The sequence below is a fragment of the Ovis aries genome, chromosome 15 (genome assembly GCF_016772045.2).
Source record: "Ovis aries strain OAR_USU_Benz2616 breed Rambouillet chromosome 15, ARS-UI_Ramb_v3.0, whole genome shotgun sequence".
NCBI lineage: Eukaryota > Metazoa > Chordata > Mammalia > Artiodactyla > Bovidae > Ovis > Ovis aries.
Window position 1 is genome coordinate 6154409 of NC_056068.1, and position 17765 is coordinate 6172173.

Sequence of the window (17765 nt, forward strand, 5' to 3'; positions counted from 1 at the left end):
GAAATAATCTTAGATTACAGAACAAATTGGGAGCAGCTCAAGGCTGAATGCCAGATCTGCACTGTGTCCCATATAATCAACTAGAAAAATTAAAAAATAAAAAAGGAGTTGATGTTGACAAGACTCACTCTCTCACAACTCCCCCTCTTGGGGGATCTCTCAGAAGAAGCCAAACAGCTCCTCCCCAAACCCACTAAGCCACCCTACCCATGCAAGGCTACGGCTGGGTGAACAGCACCTGAAGTTGGCATAGAGCAATCTGACATTAAATCACAGTACAGTGGGTTTAAACAAGGATGGCAGCATGGTGATTAGCTAATCCTGTAAACTGCTGTTTCAAAAGCAATGATCAGGGGCGAATCATTGAAATAAAAACATAACCAACTCACATATCACCTAATGGGAAACAAAGGGAGCGGAATAACCCCTCTAACTTGTTCAGGGCTTCTAATCCCCCAAGACAGCCTGCAAGCCTGAGCCTGAAGCTTCCACCCTACCCAACACCACCTTATTTGGCTTTGTCTTCAGAATGTCTTTAGGGAGGGGTTGATCTTATGCAAGACTGATAACACTTTTCATTGCTTCCTTGCTTTTTGATCCCAGTAGCCAAGTATGTGGAGGTGAGGGAGAAAGCAAGTTTACCAGAAGGAAGTTGAGTAATGAAGATAAAAAAATTTAATTTTTTCTCCAATCAAATAATAAAATTTGCCTTGAAACCAAGCCTCATTCATAGAGGGAATATTAAAGCCCAGCTCAATCCCACTTGTAGAGAAAGAACAAATCCTTCTAGTTAGTTGTCTCTGAGAACTCAGGATTACCTGACCTGAAAAATTTCGAATAGTTTTTTAAGACTCCAGAAGAATTCTTCATTTGACGCTCAAATGTTGCTGTTAATGATGAGGAACGTGTAAGTTAAATTGTACTTGTCATCTATGTGATCTTTACTTGGAGGAAGTTTTCTAAAATCCAAGGCAGATATGTAACTCTCTTGCTTAAAATACTTCAATCGTTTCCCTTTCCTTCTAGAGAAAACTCTAGCTACTAAAATTTTAAAATTTGGGGGTTCTTTCATGGTCTGGCCCTGCAATTTTCTTCACCTTTGAAGTTGACTTCCCTCTGTCCTTGGTTTCATCCTGTCAACTATCTGTTCAGTTCAGTTCAGTTCAGTCGCTCAGTCGTGTCCGACTCTTTGCAACTCCATGAATCGCAGCACGCCAGGCCTCCCCGTCCATCACCAACTCCCGGAGTTCACTCAAACTCAGTCCATCGAATCTGTGATGCCATCCAGCCATCTCATCCTCTGTCGTCCCCTTCTCCTCCTGCCCCCAATCCCTCCCAGCATCAGAGTCTTTTCCAGTGAGTCAACTTTTTGCATGAGGTGGCCAAAGTACTGGAGTTTCAGCTTTAGCATCATTCCTTCCAAAGAAATCCCGGGGTTGATCTCCTTCAGAATGGACTGGTTGGATCTCCTTGCAGTCCAAGGGACTCTCAAGAGTCTTCTCCAACACCACAGTTTAAAAGCATCAATTCTTCAGCGCTCAGCCTTCTTCACAGTCCAACTCTCACAACCATACACGACCACAGGAAAAACCAGAGCCTTGACTGGACGGACCTTAGTTGGCAAAGTAATGTCTCTGCTTTTGAATATACTATCTAGGTTGGTCATAACTTTTCTTCCAAGGAGTAAGCGTCTTTTAATTTCGTGACTGCAATCACCATCTGCAGTGATTTTGGAGCCCCCCAAAATAAAGTCTGACACTGTTTCCACTGTTTCCCCATCTATTTCCCATGAAGTGATGGGACCAGATGCCATAATCTTAGTTTTCTGAATGTTGAGCTTTAAGCCAACTTTTTCACTCTCCACTTTCACTTTCATCAAGAGGCTTTTTATTTCCTCTTCACTTTCTGCCATAAGGGTGGTGTCATCTGCATATCTGAGGTTATTGATATTTCTCCTGGCAATCTAGATTCCAGCTTGTGTTTCTTCCAGTCCAGCGTTTCTCATGATGTACTTTGCATATAAGTTAAATAAGCAGGGTGACAATATACAGCCTTGATGTCCTTCTTTTCCTATTTGAAGCCAGTCTGTTGTTCCATGTCCAGGTCTAACTGTTGCTTCCTGACCTGCATACAGATTTCTCAAGAGGCAGGTTACTATAAGTGGGCATTTACCAAGAGCATTGACTGAACAACAAAGGCATCTGCCATCTGCCTCGACAGAGATTGAACCCCATGCTGCTATAGCTATTGACCTTCAACAACCCCTGAGGGAGTTCTGGGTGGAGTGAGGCACTCTGTGTTCCACGGAATCTGGTGGAACAGGTCTTTAGATTATCATTATCACATTTGCTCAGTCGTGTCCGACTCTTTGCGACCCCGTAGACTGTTACCTACCAGGCTCCTCCGTCCATGGGATTCTCTAGGCAAGAATACTGGAGTGGGTTGCCATTTCCTTCTCCAGGGGATCTTCCTGACCCAGGGATTGAACCCCGGTTCTCCTGCCTTGCAGGCAAACGCTTTAACCTCTGAGCCACCAGGTCTTTAGATAGTTGGATGTTTTTAGGAACAGGTTTTATGATCTCAATCCTTGCATCTCCTCATATCTAGAGAAGCACTAAATCCCTTCATGGTGACATTAGATCCTCATGACTAATAAAAAGCCTTTTGTGAAAAGAGTGCTTCATGGTATTGAACTCCCCTTTCACCAAAACCTTATATTTAGACTTTCCCCCACTGCCGCTTTGGAACAGTCTCTCAGAGCTACCTGAGATGCTGCCTCCGGGGCTGCAATCCTCATTTTGTCCCAAGTAAAACTTAACTTGCAACTCTCAAGTCGTACATCTTTTTTTAAGTTGACAGAGTATGGCGACCATGAAAGGACCCAGAGTGGACTTCCTTCCTTCGACTGGACTCCCTTCCTTTGATTGGACTGCATGAGGAACCAGAGCTTTGGTACCAGCAGTGGCCCCTTGCACCCATCGACCTCCTCCGGAGTGCAGACAAATTTGGGTAAGTCTATCCTGGTTCTTGAATCTCCTGTATTGGTTGAGATTCTGGGTTTTATTTGACAGTGAAGCAGGTTACTTGCCCCCTCCCAGGAGGAATGATACTGGGGTGCGGGGGGCCAGGTGAAACATCCAGGGCATACCCACTCATGGTCTAGACACTAAGTAGGGCTTGGTTGAAAGATACTGAGAAATTCCCACCCAATCAAAAGATACTGCATGGCAGGGCTGGCTGAAAGATGCCACGAGAATTGCCCACCCAGTGGAAAGGAACTGGGTAAGGGGGTTCAATTGGGAAAAAAAAAAATCAAGGAGTACCTGGGGCTCGGCTGAAAGATGCTGAGGTCACTCTGTTGGAGGGGACTGAATGGTCTTGGCTAAGGGGTTAAGAGACTGATCTGACCCTTTTCCTCAATTTGACTGCTATTATAGAATTTGTCAGGATAAAAGTGAGGAAAATATATGAGCTTTTCTCTGAAGGAAAGGGACAAGACTCCTCCCAGCCAATTTCGGTTTTCTCAGGTGACTGAGAAATTTACGGGAGTGTTGGAGGCCTAGTCCTCATTCCGTGCAGTGGTCCCATAGGGAAACCCATTCATTAATTAAAATACTTGCTCGTCCGAGGGTCGCATATAAGACTGACCGTTCAGCCACCTGAGCAGCCATCGTGGTCTTAGATTGCTGGAAGCAGAATCCGAGGCACAGAAGATGAGCTGAAATGACTCTGGGGTGACTCCTGGAGGAGTTAAGCTCGCAAGCAGCACATGGGCCCACTACACAAGTTCATTGGTGATTTTTATCCTTGACAAATTAGGCTTAAAATGGGAAACAGAATCTCCCAAAAACAGAAACAAAGGGGTGTCAGAAAGCCAGCCTCTGACTAATACTCCAGCCAGATTCATGTACAATATGTATGGAGCTCATAACTTGAAAGTACCTAGTTAATTGGAGAAATTATACTAAAAGAGATCACAACCTAAAATGGCCAAATTGGACTACTTTTGATATTCCAAAATTGATATTTTTGCTGACACAATTAGAAAAGGCCATGCTTACTTTGACTGGCATCTAGAAGCTTCTAAAACAGGAAATGATAGAGTAACTTCTTTGCTGGAAACCAGGAAGAAATTGCTCGAAACTATATCAGAACTAAAAAAGGCTGCTAGCACTGACTTTGCCAGGTCACAGGTCTAGTGGAACTGGGAAGTCACTTTTGGCATTTATGCCATTTGGCTTTCTGGGCATCACTTTACCATCTTTTGGGGGCACTCTTGTTACTTGGTTTTTGATTTCTGGGCATCTCTTTGCCTTTTGTTTCATTTGGAGTGTGACTCCTGGCTGGTGAAGTTCTGGTTCGGTTTGGTTTTGTTGGTTTGGTTTGAGTGCACAGACATCTGGTACAAACTGCTTGATTTAATATGGGAATTGCTCACTCTAAGATTCCACTCCACATGGGAACCCCTTGGGGAGGAAAAATTTTTTGGGGGCTGGCCAATCTATTGCTACGATCCAATGACAAGAAAAACAGCCTTAAAATATTAGATCTTTATTGACACATGACAGGAAAATGGGCTGAAGTTCCCTTATGTCCAGGAATTCCTCCTGTAATCAACAGCCTGGGGCTGATCAAACCAAGACTCTTACTTCCCCAGAGGGACAATCCCTGCTGGGACCAATCTGCCCTTGCTATCAGGGCCAAGTTGAGCGCTAACTGGTTTAAATTTTGGCTATAAAACTATGGTCACAGAAAAATACAATTTTTGACAATGCGGTCACAATAATCCTTAGACTCCAGAGGAAGCTTGGATAAAAAATTATCTCTTTAAGAATTCTTGCCCTGAGGAAATAACTCCTCCTATACCTTTAGGCCAGAGCTCTCTGGGTCACTTATCTAGACCATCTCTAATTCCTGAAACCAAAAGGAAAAAAGGAGGTGTGGGGGGGAGGGAACAAATCCTTTTAAAATCTTATTCCAGTGATTTTTTTATCCATGACTAAGTTTGGAAAACAAAGCTATAGGATCTCTTGGGTCTATTTGAATATATGTATGTCTCAGTGTGTGTTTTTGTTTTTTTGGATAATATTGCTGATTGCTGAGATCAGCTTGTAAATGAGCTCTAATCTAATTGGCCTTAAAAAAAAGTACACACTTACAAATCAAATAATTGTAAATACAAGAGAAATTAACCTAAATGAATTTCAGGTTCACATGAACTGGGAAATATTCAGTTTTAAATACCTGATATTAATCTTTGTTGATCTAACTAATGTAGACATGTCTAAGAGTAATTAAGCAGAATATTTTCATTATATCTAGTTTTAATATGTTAAATTATATCTTTTACAAGTTTGTCAGCAAGGAAATCACCTCAAGTGAAGAAATTTCTAAAAATATAAATGAGATATGAGCCTTTAGATAGACTCTATTAAAAATAAATATGCTTTTAAAGAATATGTGTCTAAAATAGCCTCTCCAGATTGGGGTAACTTGGACTGTGAAGAAGGCTGAGCGCCAAAGAATTGATGCTTTTGAACTGTGGTGTTGGGGAAGACTCTTGAGAGTCCCTTGGACTGCAAGGAGATCCAACCAGTCCATTCTGAAGGAGATCAACCCTGGGATTTCTTTGGAAGGAATGATGCTAAAGCTGAAACTCCAGTACTTTGGCCACCTCATGCGAAGAGTTGACTCATTGGAAAAGACTCTGATGCTGGGAGGGGTTGGGGGCAGGAGGAGAAGGGGACGACAGAGGATGAGATGGCTGGATGGCATCACGGACTCGATGGACGTGAGTCTGAGTGAACTCCGGGAGTTGGTGATGGACAGGGAGGCCTGGCGTGCTGTGATTCATGGGGTCGCAAAGAGTCAGACACGACTGAGCGACTGAACTGAACTGAACTGAACTTTTAAGGGTTGTGCTAAACTAAGTGTTGGAAGTCTATCGAATAGCTAAATCATTTCCAAATAAAATAAGATTTTGAAACATTTACTACTAAACACTAATTTCCTCCTACAGAGAAACTCAAGAGATTTGGGATTAAAAATGTTAGGTAGTTAGAATAGAAAACAGGAGTCCAAAATGGCGGTGGCTAAAAGACAAGGAAGGGGAAAGGCGGCGAAAATAGAACAAAGGGTGTCAAAGGAAGGTCCAAGGACCTGAGTGAGGACCTCAGGTAGAACAAACAGCACTCTTGGCTAGCCCAATTTACATAGGGCAGGCCCAGGGGGAGGGAAAAAACATATAAAAAGAGGAGCCAAAGCGTGCTCCGTCTTTCTCTCTTCCGCGTGCTGGTGCTCCCCCCCACTCTGTTCTCTTCCCGTCTTTGGGTCGGCATGCCTTCACGCTTCGACGACGTATTCTCTTGCTGTTTTCTAAATAAAATAGAGCTGTAACACTGATTTGTCTAGGAGCTATAAACACAGTCTGTCCAAGACCGAAGGGCTTTAATGTCCATCACTCCAAATCTTTGTTTTGTCGAGACAGAACCGAGGAGCATACACTTGCCTGACAAAAATATATGATGTTTGGTGCCATCCTAAAATGTTCTCCTTAAGAAAGCAAGGTTTTAGCAATTATCACTGGTATTTATGCTCACCAATCTATAAAATGCTAATATAAAACTCAGTTCTCTGTTGCTTAAGGGAAGTAGGAAGTGTGTTTTCAGTAAAGAAGGTATGAGGAATGGAATTGTATTTTGTGAAAGGAAAAGGAAGTAAGCCTAAAAAGTGACTTTTTAGGATGGAAGAATACAGTAATGGGTACAGAAAGTGAAAGTTTTTGAAAAGTGAACCATGAGGAAAGACTTTTGTACATGGTTAGAATTAAGTTTAAAATAAAGTTAATTAAGTTTACCTTTTAAATAAAGTAACCTGGTGCAAAAACTTGAATTTAGCTTTTCTCTCTGTTAAGAGGACAACTTTTCTTCAGATGTTGAACCGACTTTGATAATAGATTTAAGTTTCTTTATCTCTTAAATGATCTGTTCTGAAATCCTTTATTGTTACTTTGGCTAACTGAACAGCTCTTGTTTCACAACGACCTATAGTCCTATCTGACAGAGTGTCCTAAACCTTTTTGATATTTGTTGACAAACCTTCCTAAATCATTCTAATGAAGATTTGTAGCTAATTTGGGGATGTTTCAGAGGGCTCCCAAAGAGAGAGATACACTAATTAGGTTCATTTTGTATACAGAATTACATGGGAAGTATTGTCAATAATAAGTAATAAGTCTTGGGTTAGTTATATTGTATGGTAAATGTTACTAATATAGATATCCTAGAAACTATATGGAGTTCCTAAAATTCTGACATGTTTGGGTAAAACGTTATCAGGCATAATGCTAGTTACTATCTCAAAATATTGTCATAGGTCTAACCAAGTTTCACAAAAATGCTTCCTCTTCAAGAAGATTTATGAAAAGGATTTTTGAATAAATACCAATTTCTGAACTGGGTAAGGATTCTAATGGCAAACCTGATGACTTCACAAAGGTTAACAAAAGTACTGAATGAACTGGTGAATATGCTTATAACTTCTATGGTTTCTATCTGAAAATTTACTGATTTGAATCTGTTTTCTAGGTGTAAGAAAAAAAAACCCTTCCCCTCAAACTAATTATGAGTAATTTGGTAAAATTATATTTTTAACATTTATCTTTTTCCTCTATCTGAACCCTCCAGAGATAGGAAGCTCTTAGTTTCCAGTAACTTTATCAGATAAGTTAGGAAGGTTATCTCAATGACAGGTACAGAAACCTCAAGGAATTTTGGAGACCTTGAGAAGGGAGGAATTCACTTAGATCTGTTAGGCAAAATCTGTGATAAGCCTTTGGCATGACTTTCCTAGCCCTAAAAGGTTTTATTTTAAAAGTTCAGTCTGAGATTCTATAAAAGTCTCAGCAAAGCAAAAAAGTTTATGATCAATTATGGTTATATAAATCATCAATCCAAGTTTATTGAGACCAGACCTATGTTACAAACATGTCTTAATTTGGTTATATTTGGTAAAAATGACAGTGATTTTAGGGAGAAAAAGATGTTTCAATGAATGTTAAATCCCAGTTTGTTAATGGAGGTCTGTATCTACTAAGACTCATTTTCTGTATAGTTCTTGGCTGTTTGAGTATATTAATGTAAACTTTAATTATTAAAGGACACTGTAGGGCTGTTTCTGAAGCTTGTCTCAGTAATCTGTCTTTGGGTGAAGATCAGATGCCTCACACGTGACCTGCAACCAAGACTGGAAGAAGACATAATTTAAGGAACTCTCTCCAACCTGAATGGAAGGACCTTTCTGTCAGGTTCTCTTAACTAGCTCATGCCCAGTGAAATTGAAGGGAAATTGACTCGGGTTAAATCCTACTTCCACAGGCCTCTAAGCTGGACTGGCCTATAGAGAGGCCTTCTGACGTCAAGCTCACCTTCAAACAATACTCAAACAGAGGAAATTACACTACACTAGGACGAGAAGATGCCATTAGAAGTAGACAGCTTGCCCAAGATGCTGATCTGACTTGTATTATCATTTATAACATTTTCTTGATTCCTTGGTCCTATGCCTATCAATCAAATGTTTTCTATCATGGACATGATTCTATGCCGGTTTAAAACTCAATCCAATTGTTGCATTGTGGCCAATTACCTGTATCTAGTACTTCTGGGTTACTTTGGTGGATTTCTGTTCTCTAGGGCTCTGATTTGATACCCCCCAGGAAATTTATTCAGAGAAGGCAATGGCACCCCACTCCATTACTCTTGCCTGGAAAATCCCATGGATGGAGGAGCCTGGTGGGCTACAATCCATGGGGTCGCTAAGAGTAGGACACGACTGAGCGACTTCACTTTGACTTTTCACTTTCATGCATTGGAGAAGGAAATGACAACCTACTCCAGTGTTCTTTCCTGGAGAATCCCAGGGACGGGGGAGCCTGGTGGGCTGCCATCTATGGGGTCTCACAGAGTCCGACACGACTGAAGTGACTTAGCAGCAGCAGCAGCAGGAAATTTATTTTAGATGAATATTCAGTCCTGTTCTATCTATTCATGATATTACTAGATGGGATCCTCTCACCTGGCCAATTAATAATACCTGCTCGGATGCTGGCCATAGATTTAAGTTTTACCTTAGGGTCATTCAAACTCAACTGGAGTGAAGAGCTAAGTCTCAATAAAAAAAAATTAAACTCTCATCTATTAAAAGGAAAACTCCCACAACTATGAGGTGGATCTACATGGTTAACACCAGGCTACGGTCATTTAAGTTTAAAAGCTCCTCTACGTTGGGAAGGGTTAAATCATACTAAAAATGATCAACCTGGAAATTATGAGACAAGGCTGGGTGCTTTATGAACTACGTCTATTATTTCTTTTGAGAGAGTGATTGGTATGGAACTCAGTGGATTTGTGGCATTAATTTATGGCCTTCACATCTACAGGGATGGATACGAAGGTGTAGCCTGGGATTCCCATGAATTTCAGGTCATACATGTTAACAAATTAGAGGTAACCCCAACCAATCTACCATTGGTATGATCCCAGTGGGTCAAGGATCTGTGTTCTACTGGTATGATCATGCGTGTGTGTGTGTGCAGGTGTGTGTGTGTGTGTGTGCATGCATGCCTTCAGTGGGGTCAGAGAATAAAATAGGCCATATCAAAGGTTTAACAACTTTCATAAGCTTTAAATGATAGTAACTGGGCTGTTAGCCTATTGAATTCTGAGATCTCTATGATGAGAAAGGCAGTGCTACACAACTGCAAGGCCCGTGACATCTTACAGCACCTCAGGAGATTTCTGTGCTATAATTCAAAGTGAATGCTATATTTTCATACCTGATAAATCCTTTAATGTAACACGTTTGATGAACCACATGAAAAATCAGATTTCTGCTTTAAGTGACCCATTCCCTAGTCTTAATGATATATTAAAAAAAAAATTGGTTTGGTGTGGGAGGCTCATGGCTAAAATATTTACTTTTAATTCCAATAATGTTATTAACTATACCATTTGTATTTTACTTGTTTTACAAGATTATTTGTTGTATTACCAAGTGTATGACTGGGCCTCCAATGAAAATGATGACTAGATTTGAAGCAGTTGATCAAACGCATAGTTTGATATATGATCAATGATTGTAATAGTGTAACTCTAGATATGGGAAGATGCAACAAAAGGGGACACTTTCCTGGACCATAACTAGAAGACAGGAGTCCAGAGATCTTTGACTATTAAGATCTAGCCCAGTAATAGCACATTGAGTGCCCTAACAACAAAAACCTTTCCACAACTGGAAACAAGCCTTCCCAGCAATGTGGGACAAAATGGTCGTGAAGTGCCCCCCAAAGTATGGTCGGATTTATGACCACAAGGGGGCCACATCAATTACAAATTGGCACTTACCAAGAGCATTGCCAATGACTGAACAACAAAGGCATTTGCCATCTGTCTGTATGGAGACTGAACCTCATTCTGCTATAGCTGTTGACCTTCAATAACCCCTGAGGGCATTCAGGGTGGAGTGAGGCACTCTCCAGATAGTTGGATGATTTTAGGAGTTTTAAGAAGAGGTGGCAACAGTCATCAAGACAGTATGGTACTGGCACAAAGACAGACATATAGATCAATGGAACAAAATAGAAAGCCCAGAGATAAATCCACACACATATGGACACCTTATCTTTGACAAAGGAGGCAAGAATATACAATGGAGTAAAGACAATCTCTTTAACAAGTGATGCTGGGAAAACTGGTCAACCACTTGTAAAAGAATGAAACTAGATCACTTTCTAACACCGCACACAAAAATAAACTCAAAATGGATTAAAGATCTAAATGTAAGACCAGAAACTATAAAACTCCTAGAGGAGAATATAGGCAAAACACTCTCCGACATAAATCAGAGCAGGATCCTCTATGGTTCACCTCCCAGAATACTGGAAATAAAAGCAAAAATAAACAAATGGGATCTAATTAAAATTAAAAGCTTCTGCACAACAAAGGAAAATATAAGCAAGGTGAAAAGACAGCCTTCTGAATGGGAGAAAATAATAGCAAATGAAGCAACTGACAAACAACTAATCTCAAAAATATACGAGCAACTTATGTAGATCTATTCCAGAAAAATAAACGACCCAATCAAAAAAAGGGCCAAAGAACTAAATAGACATTTCTCCAAAGAAGACATACGGATGGCTAACAAACACATGAAAAGATGCTCAACATCACTCACTATTAGAGAAATGCAAATCAAAACCACAATGAGGTACCACTTCACACCAGTCAGAATGTCAGCGGTCCAAAAATCTGCAAGCAATAAATGCTGGAGAGGGTGTGGAGAAAAGGGAACCCTCCTACACTGTTGGTGGGAATGCAAACTAGTACAGCCACTATGGAGAACAGTGTGGAGATTCCTTAAAAAATTGCAAATAGAACTACCTTATGTCCCAGCAATCCCACTTCTGGGCATACACACCGAGGAAACCAGAATTGAAAAAGACACATGTACCCCAATGTTCATCACAGCACTGTTTATAATAGCCAGGACATGGAAACAACCTAGATGTCCATCAGCAGATGAATGGATAAGAAAGCTGTGGTACATATACACAATGGAGTATTACTCAGCCGTTAAAAAGAATTCATTTGAATCAGTTCTGATGAGGTGGATGAAACTGGAGCCGATTATACAGAGTGAAGTAAGCCAGAAAGAAAAACACCAATACAGTATACTAACTCATATATATGGAATTTAGAAAGATGGCAATGACGACCCTGTATCCAAGACAGCAAAAAAGACACAGATGTGTATAACGGACTTTTGGACTCAGAGGGAGAGGGAGAGGGTGGGATGATTTGGGAGAATGGCATTCTAACATGTATACCATCATGTAAGAATCGAATCGCCAGTCTATGTCCGACACAGGACACAGCATGCTTGGGGCTGGTGCACGGTGATGACCCAGAGAAATGTTATGGGGAGGGAGGTGGGAGGGGGGTTCACGTTTGGGAACGCATGTACACCCGTGGTGGATTCATGTCAATGTATTGCAAAACCAATACAGTATTGTAAAGTAAAATAAAGTAAAAATAAAAATAAAAAAAAAAAGAAGAGGTGGCAAGAATACACAGAAGAATTATACAAAAAAGATCTTCATGAAGCAACTGACAAAGAATCAATCTCAAAAAACATACAAGCAGCTCCTGCAGCTCAATTCCAGAAAAATAAACAAGCCAATCAAAAAATGGGCCAAAGAATTAAACAGACATTTCTCCAAAGAAGACATACAGATGGCTAACAAACACATGAAAAGATGCTCAACATCACTCGTTATCAAAGAAATGCAAATCAAAACCACAATGAGGTACCATCTCACACCAGTCAGAGTGGCTGCTATCAAAAAGTCTACAAACAATAAATGCTGGAGAGGGTGCGGGGAAAAGTCAACCCTCTTACACTCTTGGTGGGAACGCAAACTAGTACAGCCACTATGGAGAACAGTGTGGAGATTCCTTAAAAAACGAAATAGAACTGCCATACGACCCAGCAATCCCACTGCTGGGCATACACACCGAGGAAACCAGAATTCAAAGAGACACGTGTACCCCAATGTTCATCATAGCACTGTTTACAATAGCTAGGACATGGAAGCAACCTAGATGTCCTTCGGAAGATGAATGGATAAGAAAGCAGTGGTACATATACACAATGGAATATTACTCAGCTATTAAAAAGAATGCATTTGAATCAGTTCTAATGAGGTGGATGAAACTGGAGCCTATTATACAGAGTGAAGTAAGTCAGGAAGAAAAACACCAATACAGTATATTAATGCACATATATGGAATTTAGAAAGATGGTAACAATGATCCTATATGCAAGACAGCAAAAGAGACACAGATATAAAGAACAGACTTTTGGACTCTGTGGGAGAAGGCAAGGGTGGGGTGATTTGAGAGAACAGCATTGAAACATGTATATTACCATATGTGTAATAGATCACCAGTCCAGGTTCAATGCATGAAACAGGGCGTTCAGGGCTGGTACACTGGGATGACCCAGAGGGGTGGGATGGGCAGGGAGGTGGCGGAGGTGGGGTTCAGGATGGGGAACACATGTACACCCATGGCTGATTCATGTCAATGTATGGTAAAAACCACTACAATATGGTAAAGTAATTAGCTTCCAATTAAAATAAATTAATTTAAAAAAAAAGATCTTCATGACCTGGATAATCATGATAGTGTGATCACTCACCTAGAGCCAGACATCCTGGATTGCGAAGTCAAGTGGGCCTTAGGAAGCATCACTACGAACAAAGCTAGTGGAGGTGGTGGAATTCCAGTTGAGCTATTTCAAATCCTGAACGATGATGCTGTGAAAGTGCTGCACTCAATATGCCAGCAAATTTGGAAAACTCAGCAGTGGTGACAGGACTGGAAAAGTCAGTTTTCATTTCAATCCCAAAGAAAGGCAATGCCAAAGAATACTCAAACTACTGCACAATTGCACTCATCTCATATGCTAGCAGTCATGCTCAAAATTCTCCAAGACAGGCTTCAGCAATATGTGAACCATGAACTTCAAAATGTTCAAGCTGGATTTAGAAAAGGCAGAGGAACCAGAGATCAAATTGCCAACATCCGTTGGATCATGGAAAAAGCAAGAGAGTTCCAGAAAAACATCTATTTCTGCTTTCTTGACTATGCCAAAGCCTTTGACTGTGGATCACAACAAATTGTGGAAAATTCTTCAATTGATGGGAATACCAGACCACCTGACTTGCCTTCCTGAGAAATCTGTATGCAGGTCAGGAAGCAACAGTTAGACCTGGACATGGAACAACAGACTGGTTCCAAATTGGGAAAGGAGTACATCAAGGCTGTATATTGTCACCCTGCTTATTTAACTTATATGCAGAGTACATCATGAGAAATGCTGGACTAGATGAGGCATGAGCTGGAATCAATAATGCTGGGAGAAATATCAATAATCTCAGATATGCAGATGACACCACCCTTATGGCAGAAATTGAAGAGAAACTCAAAAGCCTCTTGATGAAAGTGAAAGTGGAGAGTGAAAAAGTTGGCTTAAAACTCAACATTCAGAAAACTAAGATCATGGCATCCTGTCCCATCACTTCATGGGAAATAGATGCGAAAACAGTGGAAATAGTGAGAGATTTTATTTTCTTGGACTCCAAAATCACTGCAGATGGTGACTGCAGCCATGAAATTAAAAGACACTTACTCCTTGGAAGAAAAGGTATGAACAACCTAGACAATATATTTAACAGTAGAGACATTACTTTGCCAACAAAGGTCTGTCTAGTCAAAGCTATGGTCTTTCTAGTAGTCATGTATGGATCTGCTGCTGCTGCTGCTAAGTCGCTTCAGTCGTGTCCAACTGTGTGACCCCATAAACGGCAGCCCACCAGGCACCACCATCCCTGGGATTCTCCAGGCAAGAACACTGGAGTGGGTTGCCATTTCCTTCTCCAATGCATGAAAGTGAAAAGTGAAAGTGAAGTCACTCAGTCGTGTCCCACTCTTCATGACCCCCATGGACAGCAGCCTACCAGGCTCCTCTGTCCATGGGATTTTCCAGGCAAGAGTACTGGAATGGGTTGCCATCGCCTTCTCCGTATGGATCTGAGCAGGACTATAAAGAAAACTGAGAGCCAAAGAATCGATGCTTTTGAACTGTGGTGTTGGAGAATATTCTTGAGAGTCCTTTGGACCACAGGGAGATCCAACCAGTCCAACCTAAACAAAATCAGTCCTGAATATTCACTGGAAGGACTGATGCTGAAGTTTAAACTCCAATACTTTGGCCACCTGATACAAAGAATTGACTCATTTGAAAAGACCCTGATGCTGGGAAAGATTGAAAGCAGGAGGAGAAGAGAACAACAGTGGATGAGATGGTTGGATGGTCTCACTGACTCAAAGGACATGAGTATGACTAAGCTCCGGGAGTTGGTGATGGACAGGGAGGCCTGGCATGCTGAAGTCCACCAGATCGCAAAGAGTGAGACACGACTGAGTGACTGAAGTGGATTGATTTTAGGAACAGATTTTATTATCTCAATCCTTGCATCTCCTCATATCTAGAGAAGCACTAAATCCCTTCATGGTGGCATCAGTCCCTCATGACTAACAAAAAACCTTTTGTAAAATGAGTTCAACCTATTGAACTCCCCTTTCACCAAAACCTTATATATTGACTTTCCCCCACTGCCGCTTTGGAGCAGTCTCTCAGAGCTATCTGAGATGCTGCCTCTCCGGCTGCAGTCCTCATTTTGCCCCAAATAAAACTTAACTTGCAACTCTCAAGTTGTACATCTCTTTTTTTAGTCATCAATCCCATCTCTCTCTAACTGTAGCCTCTTTTCGCTCCTCAGCCCTTTCCGCTTGGCCAGTGCCTTCTGATTTTTTTGTCTCCAGCCAGAAGCCTCCCCTGACAGCTTGAAAACGGCTTAGGCGCCTTTCTCGGGTGCTCCCAGACCACCCAGCCATCCTGCCATTACCGCATTCGCCACAGCCCCTTCACTTGTCTTCTTCACTGGCCAAGTTTCTGGAGGGTTATTTTCATTACACCCCAGTGCCTGAAAACTTGTAGCCCTTCGGTAGCTTTTGAATGTAGAAAGAAAACTTAAGACTGAAAAGTACCTACCAATGCTAGGCACGGAAGTAATTTAGACAGTTTTTTTTTCTTATAATCTGGAGAAGGAAATGGCAACCCACTCCAGTACTCTTGCCTGGAGAATCCCGGGAACAGAGGAACCTCGCAGGCTACAGTCCATGGGGTCGCAAAGAGTTGGGCACGACTGAGCGACCAGGGCTGTACCTTGCCAGGGTCCATGGGATTTCTCGGGCAAGAATACTGGAGTGGGTGGCCATTTCCTCCTCCAGTGGGGGGTCTTCCTGACCCAGGAATCGAACCCGCGTCTCCTGAGCGAGGGGCGAATCAGGCAGGAAGGAGCACAGAGTCCGTCGTCTAGGGCAGGACGCTTGCTTCCCAAGCAGTGCGGCTCTGCTCCCTGACTGCCCAGGGCGTTGGTGGCGCTAACCCCACCTCCGGGGCTGAACCCACAGCCCGCGCCAGCAGGTATTAGTGCGCAGGCCCGGCCCGCCCCCCATGTCCCGGGCCGGTCCCTGCCCCGATGCCCCGCCTACCCCGTGCCGGGCTGGTGACGCGGCCCCGGGGTCCGGGCATGGGGAGACGGGGCGGAGGGGCGGCCCGGACCCCGCTGGCTTTACTCTGCGAAAATGAGGTGGGAAACGGCAACGCTGCAGTTCCAGGTGGCCTGGGGCTGTGGCCGGTGTTCCCTGAAAAGGAGTCGCTAGCCAATTTGAGACCCTGGCTCCCCTGTCAGCCTCACACAGGGACGCACGTAGGGCCGCCGGAAAGCCGTCAGGTAGCCGGCTGACGAGTTTGGAAGCTCCTCAAATGCGCCTCTCCTGAAGTCCGAGGGTGGTTATAAACCCCAGCTGTCACGACAAGTTTGTTTTTCCGACAAGATTCCAACTCCGCCAGGCTGTAAACAATGACTTTGCCTTAGAAGTGGCAGTTGCCTAGGAAGAACTTGGAAAAGCCGTTTGAGTTGAACTGCCAAGTCTGAGCGTTTGAAGCTCCTCAGAAGTTTACTTGAACTGCGGCCCAAACTGTATCTTTTCCACAAGGGCTGGACACGTTTCAGGAATCTGGTGCTTCCTTGGAGAATGTTTTCCTCGGCCTGAACTGGAAGCTGCTCTCCATACTCCCGAGTTTCTCGTTCTCATCCGTTGAAACTGACCTTGTCCCAGTCCCTGAGAGCCCACCGTGTGTGGAGCAAGCCTGCCGTGGGGCAGTAGTCAAGGCCACACACACCCCGCCCCTTCTGATGCCAACTCGACGTCTCATCCGGAAGATCGCCGGGCGTTTTGGAACCTGAAGCCTCCGTTCTGTGTCTGCTCTGCATTTCCTTCTTAAGCAGCTACTATTGGGTCTGTGCCACAACACCCTGTACATTTCCACCTCAGGCAGAGGACTCACATTTTAAATTTACCTAGTAGATATTTTTTGATCTATCGCCCCCATGAGGCTGGGAAACCTTAGGTCACAAACATTCTGTTGTTCCTTTGTCAGCACAGTCCCTGGCACTTAGAAGTATGGTTGTGGAAAGAAGTTCCTTCAGTAGTTAGGAAGGAAAGCGTCTTCATCGTGTGGATTGTTTCCTTGACTGTGGAGAACAGGTCAGACAGGAAGATGCATTCAGATAAAGTATGAGCCTGGAAACAAGGGGACAACACTTCCTTAATTTGATCTTTTATATTTTGAAGTCTCTCAGGATACATGTTTGAGCCAAATAACTGCCAGTTATTGAATTTTACATCTACTGTTAAATTATTTGTATTCAGTTAAGAGATTTTCATCTTTAACATTCCTTCCTTCTCCACATATTTCCATGTAGTACTCCATACATATTGGGTACTATAGGGATATTAATTTTGGGTGGTAGACTTTTAATGATCGCGGAGAGCTAAGTGTCGAGTTTTCATTTTTCAAAGGAAGGAATCATGTTTACCCTCATCTCTAACATTCAGTTGTAGATGATTTTTAAATTTTCACTTAAATATTGAAATAATGTTGCCGAACGTTGTATGCCTATTTAACAATGCTGTCTGTCATTTTTCAAAACATTTTTGGACATGTTTTAAGCCATAAGAAAAGTAGACTTGCTTCTTTATAGTAACTCCTCCAATAACCCAGAACTCTGAAGG